We start from the raw sequence: 21,959 nt of genomic DNA, 5'->3' as shown, positions 1-21,959 counted from the left end.
GGTTCTTTGGAAAAAAAATAGATTTGGTCAAGATCTGATTCGATTTGCCCTTGCAACTCAATTCCAGATTCAAAAAATTTTTTCCCCAGCCCTAGCCCCCATCTGAAAATATACTGTGAACCCCTATCTGAAAATATACTGTGACCCCCATCTGAAAATATACCGTGACCCCCTCATCCGAAAATATACTGTGAACCCCATCTGGAAATATACTGCAAACCTCTATCCGAAAATACACTGTGACCAACACAAATCATCATATATCCCCTATAGAAAAAAAACAGATTCAGTAGCAGCAATCTGACAGAGTAATTAATCTTTTAATTGTCAACTTTTGAATTGTGTTTGGGCAGTGTGTCATGGTGTTAGCAAGCCGCACTACCAGTGCGGACAGCCCCAGGTTCCAACCACCATGGGGCTGCTACAAGAGTAGGGCCCAGTCATTTATTTTTGTTGTAAAAAAAAAGTTGAAGGTACCCTATAATAGAAGGTTTAAAAATACCCCTTATTTTTAAATAAAGAATTCTTTAAATAGGGCCAGTTTTGAGAGTAATTTCGATAATAACATGACTATATAGCCATAGCCTAATACCAGAGTTCACTAAACATTAGTCCTTCTTAATCACCTCATACTGCAAATGTTGATCGATTTTATTTTTGTAAGCATGCAAAGATGAGAAAGGTGGTAGTTGAGCCTGCAAACAGCTAAATACAAATGAACCTACTGTGTTCTGTTAAAAGTTGAAGTTTCAGTATAAATTTTATTGCATATTATACATATCTCACACTTAAAGTGGAAGTAAACCCATCAATGTAACATTTTCAAAGAACAGTTAAAGTGGAGTTCCACCCATTTTTTTATGTTTGTCTGTGCTGCATGCTCTAATCTCATAGTGTTCAGAATGGACAATTTTTATTTAATTTGTTGCTTGTAAATACCTTTATTTTGTAGTCCTTCATTACTTCCTCCTCCTTATTTGCCTAGGCTATTTGCAAGGGTTTCTGGGATAGGCATCATGTTTCCCAGTAGTCCTTGCAAACCTGACTGAAACCTATTACATTGCTTGTGCACTGAGCATGTGCGAGATATGCAAAGCTGAAATCCAGGAAGTCATACTGTCTGGCTTCATGATGCCCACGCTTAAGATGGCCACGGTCTATTTCTAGATTATAAACTATCTAAATGCTGTAACAACCTAACAAAACGGACCTTAGTTTACAGACTAACTTTACTAGAATACATTAAGCTTGTGTATTACAGGGGTATTTATATTTAAAAAGTGAAATTGTGGGTGGAACTCCCCTTTAACATTCCTGGCATGCCGGGAATGCCAACTGTCACATTGGTTGTGCTCTCAACCAAACTGTCAAACCATCCAATGGCTGGTGTCATAACTGATCACATGTGCAGCATCATGGCAGTTGTAGATTAAACAGAGGCCAAGATGGCAGCTTCCTTGGCTGAAAATCATAGGAGGGTTTACTACCACTTTAAAGTAAAAAAATGTAACATTAGATTGAGGCTAATTGTGGGAAGCACAATCGGGTGGTTTTTTTTTTAAATCAATGCAGTACATACCGTTTTAGAGATGGATGTTCTCTGTGGCTTCTGGGTATGGTCTGCGGGACTGGGCGTTCCTATTTAATTGACAGCCTTCTTGCCGAAAGCCGAACGTCGGTGCGGCTCTATACGGCGCCTGCGCACCGACATTCGGCTACTTTCGGCAACTCATGTCGCGCTGTATGCGACGGTCAGAAGGCTGTCAATCAAATAGGAACGCCCAGTCCCGCAGACCATACCCGGAAGCTGCGGAGAACATCCATCTCTAAAACGGTATGTACTGCATTGATTTAAAAAAAAAAAAAACACCCGATTGTGCTTCCCACAATTAGCCTCAATCTAATGTTAAAAATTTGTTTTTCGGGTGAACCCCCGCTTTAAGCAGTGCTGCCATTCACAAAACACCTTGTATTTTATTCAGTGAGTACAGGGCATTTTCTGATGGGAGAAGGCAGAGATCATGACATCACCACCCCACCTCTCCATCTCTGAGCTCCATTTACAGAGCTACAGTTTGATGGTTTAGTCTTGCAAAGTGCAGGACATGACTGGGCGATGCAGGAGAAACTCCCACCTCTGGAGCACCTCCTTCAGCATGGCTCCTAAGATGGGTGCCATTTCTGTCTTTGCCTCAGCCGAGCTCTGGAACTATGTGCAGAGGAGGAGTACACAGGTTATGACAGTGGGCAGTACAGTCAACCTTTTGACTCACAAATTGTGGTTACTGATCTTTTCATGATTAGCAACAAAATCACTTCAAAATATGGTCACAGGTTTATGACAGGGGCAAGAAAGTGCATCCCACAATAAATTTGTAACCCTTTTACAAAAAAAAAAAAAAAAAGACTCATTGTAAAGCAGCAACATGGGAGCCAAGCTCTTCACGCAGATAGTTTTACGAAGGGAGAATAATGAGCAAAATAGGTGTCCAAAAAACAAGCCAACTAAAACTGAAGTTTTTTTCTAGGACAGTGGAAGTGTGTTGGCAGCTCAATGCACTGTAAAGGGGATGTGGAGGACACTAAAACTTAAACAGGAGGGGCATAGTCTGGACATGGCTGCAGGTAGTCGCATGTAGCTTGTGCTCCCGGCTTTTCTCCACCTACCCCGACTTATTTTGATCTGATTACAATGGAATGCCCTCAGCCAAGAAGCAAAAGGCCGAAAGGAAGCAACCACATTTCTAAAAACAAAAAAAAACAAAGCTGAAGGGACTTTGGACCGCTTTTTCCGGAACACTCAGATGGCCTCCCCAGATCCCAAGATGGCAGAACCACAAGGCTTGTCCAACGAGGTCTTAGGTCCGCACACTCAACCTGCCTCTCCTGCTGCTTCCTCAGCCTCTGACGCTTACTAGGACACTCCACCCGATCTGTCCCTCACCACACCCCTGCACTCTCCGCATGGACACTGAGCTGTCAACACATGCATTGACTAAGTTCTGCTCTCCTCTATGGGGAAAGCGGGTGAAAAATGGTCAACTTGTCTGTTTTGATCCAATCCGATCCACCAGACGGATGGAAAATGGGACCACCATCGGTCTGGATTTTGCAGGCAGGATCGAATGGAGGCGGGTGTCAGCGGACATGTGTTGGCCGCTCCATAGGGGAGACTGGAGGGTCCGATCAAGTCTGCCTGAAGAACTTACAAGTGAACCGGTTTGGAAAGCCAATGTGAAAGGACACTTGCACACAGGTAGCCGAGTCTGTTCAAGGTAAATGCCAGCATTTTTCCTGTGCTAGGAAAGCCCAGTTGCAGCATACAGCCTTCCATTAGGGATGAGCCGAACACCCCAACCCCCCCGGTTCGGTTCGCATCCAGAACATGCGAACGGCCTGAAAGTTCGCGCAAACTTTCAAACACCGTTAAAGTCTATGGAACTCGAAAGTGAGAAATCAAAAGTGTGAATTTTAAAGGCCAATATGCAAGTTATTGTCCTAAAAATGGTTTGGGGACCTGCCCCAGGGGACATGTATCAATGCAAAAAAAAGTTTTAAAAACTGCAGTTTTTTTGGGAGCAGTAATTTTAATGATGCTTAAAGTGAAAAAATAAAAGTGATATATTCCATTAAATATCGTACCTGGGAGGTGTCTATATTATGCCTATAAAGTGTTGCGTGTTTCCCGTGTTTAGAACATTCGCTGCACAAAATGACATTTCTAAAGGAATAAAAGTCATTTAAAACCGCTTGCGGCTTTAATGTAATGTTGGCTCCCGGCAATATAGATGAAAATTATCAGGCCCTTTGGCTCTTGTATGGATATTAAGGGGAACCCCGCACAAATTTACAAAAAGAAAAGGCGTGGGGCCCCCAGGCCCTATATACTCTGAACAGCAATATACAGGCGGTCCCAAGAAACACAGGGACTGTAGGTTTGTTCTTAAGTTGAATCTGTTTGTAATTTGGAACAGGTACATTTTGTAAGTGTAGCTCCAGCCAAAAAAATCTCATCACCTCTGTAACAATTGTTTTGCTGTCTGTGCCCCATTTCAGAAGATTTCAGCTCAATTTCTGTCGCAATGACAACTGGATTTAGAAAATTTGGGGTTATTAGGGAAACAAAGATTGGTGATAAAGCATCAGTGGAGATACCTTTTTCCCATATTAACTCTTAGGCCTTGTACACACGGTTGGACCAAACCGATGAGACTGGTCCGTCGGTTCGTTTTCAGCGGTTCACCTCTGAAGTGGCCTGACGGCCTGAAATGTGTACACACCATCAGTCCAAAATCCGAGCGGGTCAGAACACGGTGACGTAAAACACACGACGTGCTGAATAAAACGAAGTTCAATGCTTCCAAGCATGCGTCGACTTGATTCTGAGCATGCGCAGGTTTTGAACCGATGCTTTTCTGTACTAACCATCGGTTTGGTCCGATCGCCCAGCGGTTCGGTTTTGAAGCATGTTTAGAAATTTTGGACCGAAGGAAACCAGACCGCTAGCCTATACACACGGTCGGTTTGGTCCGATGAAACTGAACTTCGGTTCATTCTCAGCGGACAAAACCGGCCGTGTGTACGAGGCCTTACAGTAGAGAATTTCCCTCCCTGGGGGTAGATTTCCTCTCACTTCCTGTTGTCTACCTCCGTTTGTTAGTAGGAGTCGTTTATAAGTCGGATGTTTGAAAGTAGGGGACCGCCTGTATATACTATACGGCCTGCCCTATATACTCTGCAGAAAATTGGGCCTTAGGTCCTGGTGGTACCAGAACACTTTAAGCCCTTACAGTTACTCTTGGTGGGCACTGGAACGGGCCCTGCTTTGAATTATATAAATAATTGTAATTACATGCCCCTGTTAAAAAGGGGTAGAAAAATTGGACCTTTGATGGTAGTGGTGGTGCCACAACACTGTAGCCCCTAACAGATACTTTAGTTGTCCGCAGGAACGAGCCCTGCTGCAAAATATTACAGCAAAAATTGTAATTACACGCCCCGTGTTAAACAGGGGCAGACACATTGGGCCTTAGACACTGGTGCTGGTGCCACAACACTGCAACCCCTGACAGATACTCTATTTGAGCACAGGAATGAGCCCTGCTGCAAAATATTACAGCAAAAATTGTAATTATACAAGCCCCTGTTAACAGGGGCCAAAAAATTGGGCTTTAGGCACTGGTGCTGGTGCCCAGAATGAAAAATGTTTGGTTACATCAGCATCAGGTGCTTGGTAGCTGGTTATCCAAGACGGATTCATTTTTTAAAGGTGAGAGGATCAACTGAGTCGGTGGACAGGCACACTCTGTGATCGGTTACAAAGGACATATGCAGGACAGGCCAGTAGCTCAATTGCATACTGTGCAAGCTCTGGCCAGCGATCCATCCTCAAAACCCAGTGGATTTTCGGTTGGAAAGGTCTCCACCTCTGATCTTGCCCCTAGGTATTCCTGCACCATGTAAATCAGACGCTGGCGATGGTTGCTGGAACCGATCAGACCTTGGGGCTGCGGACTAAAAAATTATCTGAACACATCGGTCAGACGGCCACCTTCTCCACCGCTCCTTCTGTGACAACACATTGTCCAGGACCAGGAATTTTTAACCTCCCAGGCTCTGGAAACATGTTGCACAACCCTTTCTGCAAGGCCTCCCAAAGATGTTTCCTCCTCTGCTCCCTCTGCGACGGCTGGATAAGTTACGCAACCTTACCCTTGTAACGTGGATCAAGAAGGATTGCCAGCCAGTAATGATCCCTCTCCTTGATCACACGCATCCGAGGGTCCTTTTAGAGGCTGTGCAGGATCAGTGAGTCCAGGTTTGCTGAGGCATTCGGTCTGGAGTCCTCTGGATCGCTAAGGACGAAATGATCCGCAGCCACCTCTTCCCAGCCACGTACAAGTCCATGGGTTTCTGGGGACTGTGAAGACTGCTGCTGATGCTAAGTGCTAGGCTCCACCTCCATGCGGACACAATCCTCCTCTTCCTGTGTGAACAGCAGGCCTGCAGGAACACTGTTTGGATAAAGGGGGCCTTGAGAGGTAAGGAAGTCCTTCTTCCCCCCCCCTCTGTTCTGCCTCAAGTGCCCTGTCCATTATTCCAAGCAGCGTGTGCTCTAACAGGTACACAAGAGGGACAGTATCACTGATGCATGCACTGTCACTGCTCACCATCCTCGTGGCCTCCTCAAATGGTGACAGGACAGTGCATTGATCCTTGATCATGAGCCACTGGCATGGCAAAAAAGCCAAGCTCCCCTGACCCTGTCTTGGTGCCATAGTCACATAGGTACTCATTGATGGCCCTCTGCTGCGTGTGCAGCCACTGCAGCATGGCCAACGTTGAGTTCCACCTGGTGGGTATGTCACAGATTAGGCAGGTTGTATTCCTTTTGGAGGCTAGCCAGCCGAGCACTGGCATTATATGCAAATGCACACAGACTTTCCTGGCCTGCCTCAGGAGATCCTGTAAGCCTGGGTACCTGCACAAGAACCGCTGCACCACCAAATTAAGGACGTGAGCCAAACAGGGCACATGGGTCAAGTGTCCCTGTCGGAGGGCGGAGAGGAGGTTGGTGCCATTGTCGTAAATCACCATTCCTGGCTAAAGCTGGCTTGGCGTCAACCACCTCTGAGCCTGCCCCTGCAGAGCTGACAGAATCTCTTCCCCAGTGTGGCTCCTGTCCCCTAAGCACACCAGCTCAAGCACCACGTCATCTTTTTGCCTGAGTGCTTACATAGCCCCTTGGAGAGAGGTGTGTCAGAATCACCACTAGTAGCATTTTGGAGGCGTGGTGGCGGAACAAGCTCCAACAATACTGCACTCTGTCCTGCATTCTTCCCAGCAGAGTCACCCAGTGCGTTGGGAAAGATAGACAACGCCCCTGTCCATGCCTGCTGGACCATGAGTCAGCGGTAATATGCACCTAACCGCCCTGTCCAGCGAGGCCAAGACATTGCCTTCCACATGCCGGTAGAGAGACGGAATCGCCTTCAGTGGAAAAAATTGGTGTTTGGGATCCTGCCACTGAGGTACCGCACATTCCACAAATTCACAAAAGGGGGCAGAGTCTACCAGCTGAAAAGGCAGCAGTTGGAGTGCTAGTAATTTAGCCAAGCTACCATTCAGCCGCTGGGCATGTGGATGGCTGGGACCAAATTTCTTTCACCGGTTTAACAACTGGGGTAGGGAAATTTGCCTGCTACAATCGGACGTTGGTGTAGCGATAGCAGATTGCCCGCAAGTACCTGGCACACCTAATTCTACACCTTCATTCCTCTCAGTGCAGGTTTCTGAGAGAACTGAAGGTATAGTGGGGTTGGAGATCCCAGCTGATGAGGATCTTTGGTGTGGGTCTTTTAAGTACGCTTGCCAACGGACTGCATTGCAGGTGGACATATGTCTGGTCAAGCATGTGGTGCCCAAGCGGCTGCTGTTTTGGCCACGCTTGATACACCTTCGGACATATGTTGCACACAGCAACGGTGCGATCTGCTGCACATGTCTCAAAAAAGGCCCACACAATGAAACTTTTGGAAAAACATGCAGAGTCAGCAGCGCCCTGCAAATGCGGAGCTCTACGGTGTGATGCAGTTGGTTAGCTGCCCTTAATCTGGCCCCTGGAGGGCATCCTGCCTCGTTGGAGATATGCCTCCTCCTCTCTCCCCACATAGAGTCAGTGACCTCATCATCCCCTCCCTCCTTGTCACTGGAGCAAACCTGACAGTATGCTGCAGCTGGGGGAACATGACTGCCAGTTTGTTGTCCTTCTTGGGCACCCCTCTCTCTGGGCTTACATTACTGCCTTCCTCCAGCTGGGTACCATCATTGGAGCCTTCAAAATGCTGCACATCCTCCTGTAGCATGTACCCAATACTGTGGTCGAACAGTTCAGGGGACTCCTCCATGAATTATAGTGGGGGCTAGGAAAGGAGTAACTGATGACCTGGAGCCGATGGATATACTATATATATATATATATATATATATATATATATATATATATATATATATATATATATATATATATATATACATACATACATACATATACACACACACACACACACACACAGCTGGGATATATGTATATGTATATATATATATATATATATATATACTGAATATACTGCAGCTAACTGAATCAACTGCCTGCCTGTATTATATTAGGAACAGTACAACAGGAAAGGTCTATCGTGAGATCTAGCTGTACAGGATACAGTATACTGAATATACTGCAGCTAACTGAATTAACTGCCAGACTGTAGTATATTAGGAACAGAACAACAAAAACGATCTGCAGTGAGATCTAGCTACACACTGTGCACAGGATACAGTATACCAGGGGTGTCCAAACTTTTTTCAAAGGGGGCAAGATTTGATGAAGTGAACATGCGTGAGGGCCGACCATTTTGCCTGACATTCTTTGAACAATTAAAATTGTGTTCGTTCGATCACTAATACACTGCCCAACAAGAATTCTCTTGCCTTTGTCGTGCTCGTCCCCGACACACAGACGAATGCTCTGCTTTTTAGGGGTACCATTAATTCTTAATGGTACCACCACACATTGGAAATTGTGGGGTGCTTTTGGTGCAGTGCAATTAAAGAAAAAAAAAAAAAAAGTTGTGACTTCTTTACCTGCATTTTTGTGGGTAGGGAAGCCCATTGAAATGAATGGGCTGCCCTACACGCAGCACACAGATGTGAACCAAGGGCTTGTTCCCATGTCAGGTTGGAGGAGCAGTAAAACCACATAGTTGAGCGTTTACCACCCCCAACTTCTCCCCCATTAGCGGCACAGGCAGCAGCTGGGGGTGTACATGTTCTGTGGCTGCAGCTGGAGGTATACCCAGGCTGAATGGTGCTGCACTGCAACTACCCCGCAACTATGTGCACTGCACTGTTCCGGTATAGGCTTTACTGCCTGTCAAATGCCTCTGAAAAGCGATCTGTGCATTGATTGCTTTTCAGAGGAGCAGCAGTCCAGGCTGCTATCACAAACAAGCTCTACAAAAGCAGTTCTGATGGTACAGGAATGGGGGGGGGGGTCCGGTTTAAAAGTAACATGCACGCACACACAGACACATGCACACAAACACATACAGACAGACACTCACATGTATAAAGCCCATTTTAAAACAATTAATCTAGCACAGTACCTTTCCATTTTCCTCATTCAGCCGGGTACTGCACTCTAGGGGGAAGCAGAGAGCACACTCCCCTGCATTTACTTTCACTTTTGAGGCTGACGGAGCTTCTTAAAGTGCCGATGTATAGTTCGGCAGGGGTTTAGGAGATCGGCTCATCTGACAGCCCTTATCTCCCCTGATACCGCGGCACACCTGAGAACCAGGCGGGCCGTTCAAAACCGGCTTGCGATTGGCCCGCGGGCCGGACTTTGAACATGCCTACAGTATACTGAATATACTGCAGCTAACTGAATCAACTGCCTGCCTGTAGTATATTAGGAACAGAACAACAGGAAAGGTCTGCAGTGAGATCTAGCTGCACAGGATACAGTATACTGAATATACTGCAGCTAACTGAATCAACTGCCTGCCTGTAGTATATTAGGAACAGTACATCAGGAACGCTCTGCAGTGATATCTAGCTAAACTGAATACAGTATGTTATGGCTCTCTGTGCTGACAGCACTGTGATTGGCCAAAGCATGCGGGTCATAGTGCATGCTTGAACAATCATCAGCCAGCAATACACTGCGATGACGCAGTGAATTATGGGCTGTGACGCACCACTCTAATTTGGCACAAACAGCCCATAATGTTCAATCTTCGAACGATCGAACAGCCGATGTTCGAGTTGAACTCATGTTCGACTTGAAGCTCATCCCTACCTTCTATCGACATGAATGGCTGTGCGCTGCTGTACTTGAGTATACAATGGTGCTATAAAAAAAAAAAATGTTTGCGTGCATCTGTACGTGTGCTTCATACCCAAGTGCAGCAGCACATAGCCATTCTTGTTTATGGAAGGCACTGTACGTTGCACCTGGGCATTCCTGGTTGAGAAAAATTGACAGCATTTACCTTGGATGGCCCAGCTGCCCATTTACAAGAATCCTTAATCAATACGTTAAAATACACTTAAAGCAGACAACATAGTGGAAAATAATAATAAAATGAAGAAAACAAACATCACAGCAGAATAAGCAAGAAACAGCAAGGGACAAATCAAGACAATTTAAATAGGTTTTTACATTTTTAGAGTCAAGCAGGCAAATCACATCATCATCGGAAGCTTTTTTGTCACTATTGTTTGTTTTCAGGAAGCATGTCATCTTCTTGAGAAAAGGTCTCTTTAGCAGAGGTCAGGAAGTGGGTTAGGTTAATTCTTTACATGGTAGCAATCAAAAAAAAAAAAATCTGCCAGGGGCCGTTTTAACTGCAAAATGTGGTGGCACTCTAGAAGTACACGCATAACGACATCAGTCACCTTAGGGGACACAAGAACCAAAAGAGCAGGTCTCTCTGTAACTGTCCCTGCTCACCTTCATGGTACTGTGAACCCTGCAGGCACCATGTGCCCTTCTATGGCAGCTTGGACAGCAACAGTGACAGAAGCTGCGAAGGGAAAGCTGTACTGTCACTAGGCATGCCAAATATTCTCTCAATGCCTGTCCTTCTGAACATCAGGAAACATTTTGAGGCCTTGGCTGCCCTCAAGTAACAGGTCACCTTCCTCACGACACACGTGCCCCATTCCTGGCTAACCCTTTTACACCTTTACATTTTTCACTTAGCTCAGTTAAGGTTTTTGAAATGTATGAACTAAAAATGTCAATCACAGGAAATTGGGAAAGGATGATAATCAGATAAGTATACTTTGGAAGTAGTAAAAATGTAGCGGTTGCTAATGTCATACATACGGGCATAAAAACTGCCCATCTCACTGAATTTCCTCATCCAAAAAAAACATTCATATATTTCACTTTTTGTACTCAAGAAAAGATTTTATTTGTAGAAGAAATGTATTCAGCTACAAGAATTTAGGAAGCTGAAGACAATCATGAATGCAGCCAATTCTACTAAATGAAAGTCACATAAAATCGCTTGTCACAGTCATAGAACTTCACGTGCACTAGGCTGTAATGCTTACTGCAGCCTAATACAATGACAAGCTGAAATCCTTTGTTTACAATAGGTCTACTTCCCACCAACACAGGTGTTAGCAGGTGCAGTTACATACCTCCCAACTTTCTGAAATGGGAACGAGGGACACCTTTTAGCAAAAGTATGCAGGCTTAGGACATGCCCCCTGCCACACCCTCCTTAAAGGAGGATTGAGTAAAAAAATTATTGGCTAAACCCACAAGTGCTTTATTACCACTACCATTACATTTTATTGGCCTTTGGAATTTAGAAATGCAGCAATTTAGAAATTGGATGAAAGGTTTAGCACTGGGAAACTCTTTTTGATAAAATTTTATTTACACATACATAAAATATATATATATATATATATATATATATATATATATATATATATATATATATATATATATATATATATTGTGACAGGAAGTCAGGTAAATCTGTGGGTGTTGTCACAAACGGGACATACATTTCTGCCTTGCTTAGACAATACACTAATCATTATTAGGCGTCGGCTGCGAGAAATAGCCAGGAAAGGCTAAGGGCCGTTGGACGACTCCAGCTGTTCAGGATGAGGCAATTAAAGGCCTCTATAAGAAGTCCAGAGGATTACCACTAATTGGCTGCATCACTCCTAAGGCTGTGTGAGTAGGAGAGCAGTGCCAGAAGGTCTTATGTGGAGGTGAGGAGAGGATTGATTTTTCTGTGTGATAAAAATCAAAAGACTATTGTTTTGTGCTGTATGACCAGCACTGTCTACCCAGCAGTAGGCTGTGTCAGACTTCATAGATAGGTTCCTGTGTGGAAGGTAGACGCCCAGAGTGGCTAGGATTTATTTTATGTTTGATTTTGTTTATGCTGTTTGGATGCTTGCAATTGTTTTCCAGCAAGATGGAAAAATAAACCAGAAACGTTGTTTTCAACCGTCTTCGACTGCCAGTCTGTATAAATTCAGTGTGTGGTGAACCCAACCAAGGGGTCACACACCCCGCTACCGAGCTAACCCCTCACAATACATATATATATGTGAGATCAGACCACAATGAGGGACAAATGCAGAAGAAATAAATCAGGGACAGTTGGGAGCTATGCAATTAGCTAGTCTGTCAGTGCGTGGCTCTGTCCCAGGATAATGTGCAGTGATGGAGATTAATTCAATCAGGTGCTAGGTTCCTTTTAGTTAGAGCCCTCCTGTAATCACACATCCCAACTTTTGTTTTTTAGATGAAAACGAGGGACACCTATTAGCAAAAGTAGGCATAGGACACACCCCTTAAAAGAGAAATGTGCAATAAAAAAAAATAAAAAAATAGTTATACTCACGATTGCATTTTTTTTTACATAGTCCGTAAGGCTAAAAAAAGACACCAGTTCATCCTGTGTGGGTGTGTATGTGTTTATGTCAATAGTAAATCATATGTCCCTGTATGTTGTGATCGTTAAGCTGCCCATCTAATAGTTTTTTCAAACTATTGATGATCCCTGCTGATACCACTGCTTGTGGAAGGAAATTCTACATCATTACTGCTCTGACAGTAAAGAACTCTCTACGCAGATTAAGATTAAACCACTTCTCTTCCAATTTCTCCCTATAGTTGAGATCCTCTAATTCCTTTATTAGCTTTGTTACCCTTCTCTGGACTTTTTCCAGTTCTAGCACATCCCTCCTGAGGACTGGTTCCCAGAACTGGACAGCATACTTAACCATTTGCCGCCCGCCCTATTACAAAATGACGGCAGCAAAGTGGTTGACCAGACGTCATATGACGTCTTCAGGATATTGAGCCTCTGCGCACCCCCGGGGGCGCGCATCGCGGCGATCGTTGTTGCGGGGTGTCAAACTGACACCCTGCAACACCGATCTAGGTAGAGTCTGACGGAATCTCACTGAATTTCATATATTTCACTTTTTGTACTCAAGACACAAGAAAAGATTTTATTTGCGGCGATTGTTTTTGTGGGGTGTCAGTCTGACACCCCGCAACACCGATCTAGGTAGAGAGGCTGCTCCTCTTATGGGTGGGGGTTTGTGCTGATCGATTATCAGCGCAGCCCCCCCGAGGGTGCCCACACTGCACCACCAGGGATGCCACTAGACCACCAGGGATGCCCACCACAGGAATGCCACCCTAGACCACAAGGGATGACAATCAGAAACTGATAATGGATGCCAATCAATGCCCACAATGGATGCCAATCAGTGCCCACAATAGGCATCACTGATTGGCAGGCATTATTGTTTGGCATCCATTAGTACAACACATTACAGTACATTAGTGCCACCTATCAGTGCCGCCAATCAGTGCCGCATATTAGTGGCCATCAGTGCCGCATATTAGTGGCCATCAATGCCACGTCATTGGTGCCACCTCATCTGTGCCGCCTTATCTGTACCCGTCAGTGCAGTACCATCAGTGCCCATCAGTGAAGGAGAAAACATACTTATTTACAATGTTTTGTAACTGAAACAAAAAAAACACGTTTTTTTTCTTCTAAATTTGCGGTAATTTTTTTAAGCAGAAAATAAAAATCCCAGAGGTGATCAAATACCACCAAAAGAAAGCTCTATTCGTGGGAACAAAATGATACAAATTTAGTTTGGGTACAGTGTAGCATGACCGCGCAATTGTCATTCAAAGTGCAACAGTGCTGAAAGCTGAAAATTGGTCTGGGCAGGAAGGTGTATAAGTGCCCTGTATGGAAGTGGTTAAGATGTTTTTTTTTTATATCTATACAAAACATTTTTGTTTTTCATTTCTATTTTAAATTGATTGGATTTATTTACAAGATGATCATTACCAATCACTTTAATACTGCGTCCTCTTACACCAATATTGGTTGTTATTATTGCATCCACTGGCATCAATGCTAAGGGTTATTATGACATCCATTGGCACTACTGTTGGTGGTTATTACTGTGTCCACTGAAACCAATTCTGGGGAATCTTCAAGTTGACCACCACTGCTACATAAATGTGTCGAAGTGACAGGAAGGTCAGGAGCTAGGGTAATTAGAAACTCCCATAAGGGGATAAGGCTGTGACATGCAAGAAGGATGGAGCTTGACTAGGTAATTGACACTTCTTGAAGTATTATTATTATTATTATTATACAGGATTTATATAGCGCCAACAGTTTACGCAGCGCTTTACAACATCAGGGAAGACATTATTGTTACAATACAATTTAATACAGGAATGATCAGAGGGCCCTGCTCGTTAGAGCTTACAATCTAGAAGAAGAAGTAGACATTGTTAGCAAATTCCGAGGAACATTACAAGTCAATAAAAAAAAATTGGATGCCACAAACAATCATTTAAAATACTTATGGGCAATAAAGTGTGGTAATATCTATAAGTACAATCCAGCCATCCTCACACATCTGTCTTCTAGGCCCCAAACACCCATCAGGTGATCATTCACTCTCAGCTTCTGAGACCTCCAATGCCGGTATATCAGAGGACAGCTCTTCTAACTGTCAGACCGCTATTCTCCTCTAAAGTTTAGAGGCAGTTCATATCAGTTAGATCAGGGGTGCCCAAACAATGGGCGAAGCCCTCTGATGTAGCCCACGACCTCTTGCTCTGGGATGGCGGGTTGGCAAGTCCAGATCTCAGGATGCCAACTCATAATCCAGACCATCAGTGTTGTGAATAGAGCCGGCAGTAGAGGAAGCAAGCAGCTGCGGAGCAAAGTCACATAAGCCGATGCTTCCTGTATAGCGCCAGCTCCTGTCACAGGCGGAATGGTACCAAATGCACTCCGCCTGGGACAGCAACAGCCAACGATACCTGAACAGAAGACCATAATTAACCACTTCCCGCCCGGCCCATTGTCAAATGACGTCCACAAAGGACCTCTACCGATCCGGGTGGACGTCATATGACGTCCTGGGCTTTGTGGGGGGATATCTGAATGATGCCTGCAGCTAGAGGCATCATTCAGATATCCTTATCTTCTGCCGGCGATTCTGCACAACGTAAGAACGATCATAGCGGCGGTTCCACTGCTAGATCGTTCTTACAGGCGGCGGGAGGGGACATCCCCCCCCTCCCGCCGCCATCCGGTGCTTCTCTGGGCTCTCCCGTGCCATCGGGGGCCCGGAGAACGAATCGTCCGGTGCTGGCAGGAAGCATAAAGATGACTGGTGATCAGATGGTCACCAGTCATCTCTATGACCGTCGGAGGACCCGGGCGCGATGTGATGACGTCACGCCCGGGTCCCCGTAAGTAAACAAAGCCGCAATTGCGGCTGCTAAGCAACAGCAAGCATTAGATCTGTGAATTTTTTTTCACAGATTTCATGCTTTCCAGCCTGGAGGAGAGATGTGGGGTATTATTGACCCTGCATCTCTCCATAAAGAGTACCTGTCACACACATTCATATTACAAGGGATGTTTACATTCCTTGTAATAGGAATAAAAGTGATAATAAAAAAAAAAAAAAAAAAAAAAGTGTAAAAAAATAAATAAATATGTAAAAAAAAAAAGAAATAACATTTTTTTTTTTTTTTTTAACACCCCTGTCCCCAGTAGCTCGCGCGCAGAAGCGAACGCACACGCAAGTCCCGCCGACATATGTAAACGCCGTTTAAACCACATATGTGAGGTATCGCCGCGTGCGTTAGAGTGCCAGCAACAATTCTAGCACTAGATCTCCTCTGTAAATCTAAACTGGTAACCTGTAAAAAAAAATTCAAAGCGTTGCCTATGGAGAAGTTTGGCGCCATTCCATGAGTGTGCGCAATTTTAAAGCGTGACATGTTAGGTATCTATTTACTCGGTGTAACATCATCTTTCATATTTTACAAAAAAATTGGACTAACTTTACAGTTTTGTTATTTTTTTAATTCATGAAACAATTTTCCAAAAAAAAGGCGTTTGAAAAATTATTGCGCAAATACCGTGCAAGATAAAACGTTTCAATGACCATAGTTTTATTCCCTAGGGTGTCTGCTAAAAAAACATATATAATGTTTGGGGGTTCTGCATAATTTTCTAGCAAAAAAATTATGATTTGTACATGTAGGAGAGAAGTGCCAGAATAGGCCTGGTATGGATGTGTGTATAAAAGCCCTGTATGGAAGCGGTTAAAGGTCAGATTATTACTAAAATCAGTGTGTATATATAAGCATATTTGTTCTGAAGTGGTTACTGTGCTGCTTTCAAAATGATCCACAGGTGCACTGTGCTGATATCTGCCATAGACTTCTGTTATTACCTGTGGCTCTGGTGTGCTTTCTGAAAGCTCACAAAATTCCTGAATGCAGGAGTTTTGGTGCGCTTTTTATAAAGTGCATCATACCTGCAGGACATAATAGTAGTCTATGGCAAAGAGCAGCTAACCCGCAGGAAAGCTACGGGTGGCAGACCCAATCAGATCCTCCATTCTCCTCTATGGAGCAGCAGATGTAAACAGACTTGTGTCAGTTCACACCCGCCTACCTCTAATCCGATCCGCTAAATAAAAAAAAAAGGGGATCTGCTCCCTTCCGTCTGGGTGGATCAGAGGGCCCATAAAATAGAACGGGCTGTGTACATATGCAGAGTAGACACAGACCTGTCATACGCCTCCTCCGCTTATTGTGGCCTGCGACCGGTTACCAAACCACTTAAGTGGCCCTCTCTCTTCAAAAGGTTGGGCACCCCCGAGTTAGACTGTTGGAGATCTCAAATCAAACAGTCAGTGAAAGTAGTTTTTTAGGCTACCAATTCAAACCTGCATTGGAAGTTTAAATGTGATTGGTTATAGGCTACTATAAAAGGTTACTTTGCTTCAAGTAGATCTTAACCCTAAATAAATTACTTTTACTGTGGATCGTAGACGTTTTCCATATTTTTAACATTTTGACCCTTTGTTGCATTGCATTAGATTCCTTCCAGTCACTTCCTGTTTGCACGCGCCCTCTAGATGCAGTGGTTTGCTGTACGTAGGCACCTGAAAAAATAAATAAAACACATTACAGGGTAACATTTAAGTGGAAGTAAAAGGCATAACTTTTTTTTTATAATCCCCTCAAATATTTTTCCATCTCTGTCCCATTGGGGGGATTTTCCCTCACTTCCTGTCCCATAGCCAAGACAGGAAGCGAGAGGAAATTCATCCAATGTGAGGAATCCCTGGTTGTTTTACCAAGGCCTCATTGGAAGATTTCCCCATCATTACTGTTCTGGGAACAACCCAAAATTTAGGATTTTCTTTCCCTTTCACCCTCAATGCTAACCATAAACAGGACAGCTGGAGAGGGTAAATCTCCCTAACAGGGGCATAAACAGCAATAAAAACTGACAGTTCTAATCCCTCTCAATTCTATCCAAAACTAACCAATCAAGTTTCCTCTTCAGTTATACTGAAGAGATGAGCAAATTGGGTTTGCAAAATCTGAAAATGGCTCAGTGGGTTGATAAAATTCAGTATGTGCACACTTACTGTATATATCATTATACTGTATATGTCATCTACAGTATTCACTATATTTGCTCAATCCTTGGAATTAATTGGCAAAATGTGAAACCTTTTTACTTGTATTAAGTATCAAATCGCAAATATTTGAAAATTGATTTGATTTAACTTTATTATCCCCATAGATGAAATAGAGCAACTCCTTTTTTTTTTTTTTTAAATGGGCACCTGGGTCTGAAATGGCTAAAGCTCAACTTCAGCCAACTTTTCTAGTTCCCCAACTCCTATATATTTTGACAGATGTCAGACAGAAGTAGTAAAGAAAAAAAAAAAAGTGACAAAAACAAGTGTTTTTATCGACTAAAAAATGTAGGCTAAAGTTGGGCTCGAACAAAGCAGAATGACATTTTGTTCAAGCAAAAACACCCATTCCATCCAATGAAAAAAGGAGGACATGTGCGCTTAAGCCCTGTACACACGATCGGTTTGTCCAATGAAAACAGACTGATGGACTGTTTTCATCTGACAAATGATCGTGTGTGGGCCCCATCGGTTTGTTTTTCATCGGTGAAAAAAAAAATAGAACATGTTTTAAATTTCTCCTATAGATAAAAAAACGATAGAAAAAAACGATCGTCTGTGTGGAAGTCCATCGGTCAAAAATCCATGCATGCTCAGAATCAAGTCGACGCATGCTCGGAAGCATTGAACTTCATTTTTTTTTCAGCACGTCGTAGTGTTTTACGTCACCGCGTTTTGGCACAGTCAGATTTTTGACTGAAGGTGTGTAGGCAAGACTGATGAAAAGTCAGCTTCATCGGATATCCGACGAAAAAATCCATCGGCTTAGATTCCATCAGATATCCGATCGTGTGTACGAGGCTTAAGTTGCTTGTGGACATTAAAAACTGCATTGTCAAAACTGACAACAGCTGTTCTCTGACTCCTGTGTGAGCTACATAAAAAACTGGAAGAAACTATATACTAAAAAGTAGGGTTGTCCAGATACCGATACCAGTATCGGTATCGGGACCGATACCGAGTATTTGCGCTAGTACTCGTACTCGTGCAAATACTCCCGATACCAAAATAGAATACTTTTTTTTTTTTTTTTTTTGTGACATCGAGCGGTGCATAGAGGCAGGGCCGGATTAACCGTGGGGCTGATGGAGCTGCAGCTCCAGGCCCCCATCATAATATAGGCCCAAACTGAATTCTCTCACCAGGGCCCGGCGGCCGGCCGACGACCGCTATATAATAAATCCACACGTCCAGGCATTGGATAGCACTGATAGGTGGCACTGGCATTGATTGAATGGCACTCATAAATGGATGGCACTGATAGGTGGCACTGGCATTGATTGGGTGGCACTGATGAGATGCACTAATAAGCTGCCTCCCTGCACTGATGCACTAATGGGCACTGATCTGCACTGATAGGTGGCACTGGCTAGCTGCACTTTTGGGCACTGGCACCGATGAGCTGCACTGATAGGTGGCACTGGCAGTGATCACTCCTTCAATGACATGTAGTTCTCCAGTACCGTATGCTAAAAAACAGCCCCACACCATGATGTACCAGTTCTTCATAATTCTAAAGAAAATATCCTTAGTCTGTATTGTGGTTTGAAAACGGTCACATGACATTTAAAAAAAGTATCGGTATTCGGGATCGGCGACTACTTGAAAAAAAGTATCGGTACTTGTACTCAGTCCTAAAAAAGTGGTATCGGGACAACCCTACTAAAAAGGAACAGCAGCCTAACTTGCATTTTATTCGAAAAGCTCCAATGTAATCTAAATACTACTTTATAAGGTATTCAAATTGTAAAGGTTTACAGATAGAAATCTATAAATGCTAACACTGACTTGTAATACTCAAATCTATTTCTACAGACAGGTTTGCATACAGCCAGCAACCAGCTGTATATTAGGACAAAACTGTCTGGTCTTTTTCCAATTGTTCACTTTGGTACAACATTGCCCTCTGCTGTTTGCATTGTGATTAATTATTGCTATGCACATCTCAACTAGTGTTGCTCACGAATATTCGCATTGCGAATATTCGACTCGAATATAGCATATTCGAGAAATCGCGCTATATTTCGAAATTCGCGGTGAATATTCGCAATTCCGAATATTCGATTTTTTACAATTTTTTTTTTTAATCAGATCACATCCTAGATATCTCCATCGACGTCTAAAAGCATTGCTGGTATCATTAGAGACCCTGGGCCGAGTAGCTGAAGCGTTCATTGAATTTTCCAGAAAGATCGCAATGCGATTATTCGGCAAACGCAATATCGCGCGATTATTTTCCTCGCCCCGATCTTCCGCATCAGAGCGATTTTTACAGTTTCATTTTTAAAACAGATCACATCCTAGTGATCTCCATAGACGTCTGAAAGCATTGCTGGTATGATTAGAGCCATTGGGCCGAGTAGCTGAAGCGATCATTTTATATTGCCGAATATTCGCAATGCGAATATTCGGCAATAGGAATATTGCGCGATTATTTGCTCCGCCCTTTTGCATCAGAGCCAATCAGAGTTCTCCTTCCACACTCGTCACAGGTTAGCAACCAATAGGAACCTGCCTGCATGGACATTATATAAGCTCACTCCCAGCACCATTTCATTGCAGATTCAGAAGCTGGCTATAGAGTGGAGGCTGTTTCTGTGTTCCTGGTTTCCTGTGTCTTTGTTCTTGATTGATTTAGATCATCACCAGCATTGCTATTTAGTGATTCCAGTGGATCTTTTCCAGTATATCAACTGCTTTTTTCAAAGCAATAGACCCAAGAGCTTTTTTCAAAGCTACGTTTTGTGCTGTTTTGTGCTGTTTTTTTCATTTGTGTTACTGTTTGATCCTGCAATCCTCCCTGTTCAGTTATATTTGCAAGAGATTTCAGAACACGTTTTGCTGAGCTTTATAAAAGAGCTTTTCTAAAAGCTAAGTTTTGTTCATCTTGTGTTACTGTTAGATCTTGCAGGTTCGCTGTTCAGTGATATTTGATAGGCATCTCAGTTCAAATTTTGTTTAGTTTTCCCTAAAGAGCTTTTATAAAAGCTAAGTTTTGTGTTCAGTTTAGTTAAATTTTGTGTAGTAAGTGTACACACTGTTAGTGTACATTTATTTCATCTAGCTTAGCTTAGTGTGTGTTTAGTGTCTGTGTTTTGTGTTTAAAAAAAAAAAAAAAAAAAAAAGTTAGTGTTTGTTTAGTGCTTTTTTTTTTTTTCTTTAATTTTGTAGTCCTTGTCTGGTGTACTACTTTTCTTATAGTTTAGTAGCTGTCTGTGTACGTCTTTGTCTGCGTGCCTGTCTTGTAAAAAAAACACAAAAACACATTTTGTTCACATTTTCCCCCCCAATAAAGTTTAACCCCCCCACACACATATCAGCAATAATGAGCGGCATCCGTGGCCGTGGCAGCAGGGGTAGGGGAGTTACTCCCAGTGCTGGATCGCTGCCAGCACGGGGTACCTCTCGTGCCCCTACTAGTGGTAGAGGATCGGGTGCAAGGGGAGTACGCCTGATCCGGGAGTTCTTCCCATCGGGCAGCCGCCCGATATTGCCATCTCAGGCTCAAGTAGTGGTGGACTACATGGGGCACAGCAGTGCCACTGAGTCGTCGGTCCCGACTCACAGTAGTACCACCATTACACCGTTGCCTGTACTACCCCCCCCCCCAGCCCCCAAGAGTCCAGCATCTTACTGTTCGACAGCGACAGTGATAGGGATCTCTTGGGGGAGGCCATGCATCAGGCAGACCTCCAGCTCTGTCCTGATGGTCAGGACCTTTTTGAAGGGATGGATGAGGAGGATGGGATACCTGCTGGCAGTATCCCAGAGACATCCCTTCAAACTGGTGCTGCTGTTTTGGTGCAGGAAACAGCAGCACCTAGTCAGACCCAGGCGTGGGTGAGGGGACAGCGGAGCCAGGCTAGAGGCTCCATGTCACGTGGTTCCCTCAGACCAACACATCTCAGCCCTTGGTCTGACATCTCTGGGGGCGAAGAGGGTGACCCATCATGGTTGCCATCTGACGCGTCGGCTCACTACGTCAGTGACGACGGGGAAGGTAGGCACCCTGGTGAAACGGTGCGCCAGGTCACCACCAGGGAGACCATCGTCAGGGTCTCCACTGGTGATGGCAGCAGGAGGTGTCAGGAGGAGGAGCAGCAGCAGCAGCAGCAGCAGCAGCAGGCAGCTCCACCTGTGCGCACCGAATCCCAGCAGGTGCAAGTAAGCGTCACCCCATCTGACAGGAGGGCGGTGCTGAAGTCACCTGTCTGGAATTTCTTTACCCTGGTGGCAGACAACCCTACCGTGGCCATCTGCCGGATTTGTAAAGTGAGGGTGAAGAGAGGGAAGTGTTTGGCTCGGGTGGGTACCACAGCCCTGAACCAGCACCTGAGGATAAACCACTGGGCGTTGTATGA

General features: G+C 44.2%; 1 long non-coding RNA gene across 1 annotated transcript in view; it reads right to left on the bottom strand.

Moving 5' to 3' along the window:
• LOC120938776 overlaps window positions 1-21,959 on the bottom strand; it is a 54,234-nt gene that overhangs the window by 13,937 nt on the left and 18,338 nt on the right. The window contains exon 2 of the long non-coding RNA XR_005749225.1: window positions 16,921-17,052. This is a non-coding gene — a long non-coding RNA (uncharacterized LOC120938776). The remainder of the gene's footprint in view (window positions 1-16,920; window positions 17,053-21,959) is intronic.

The sequence above is a fragment of the Rana temporaria genome, chromosome 1 (assembly GCF_905171775.1).
Source record: "Rana temporaria chromosome 1, aRanTem1.1, whole genome shotgun sequence".
Taxonomy (NCBI): domain Eukaryota; kingdom Metazoa; phylum Chordata; class Amphibia; order Anura; family Ranidae; genus Rana; species Rana temporaria.
This window is presented reverse-complemented; position numbering and strand designations above follow the sequence as displayed.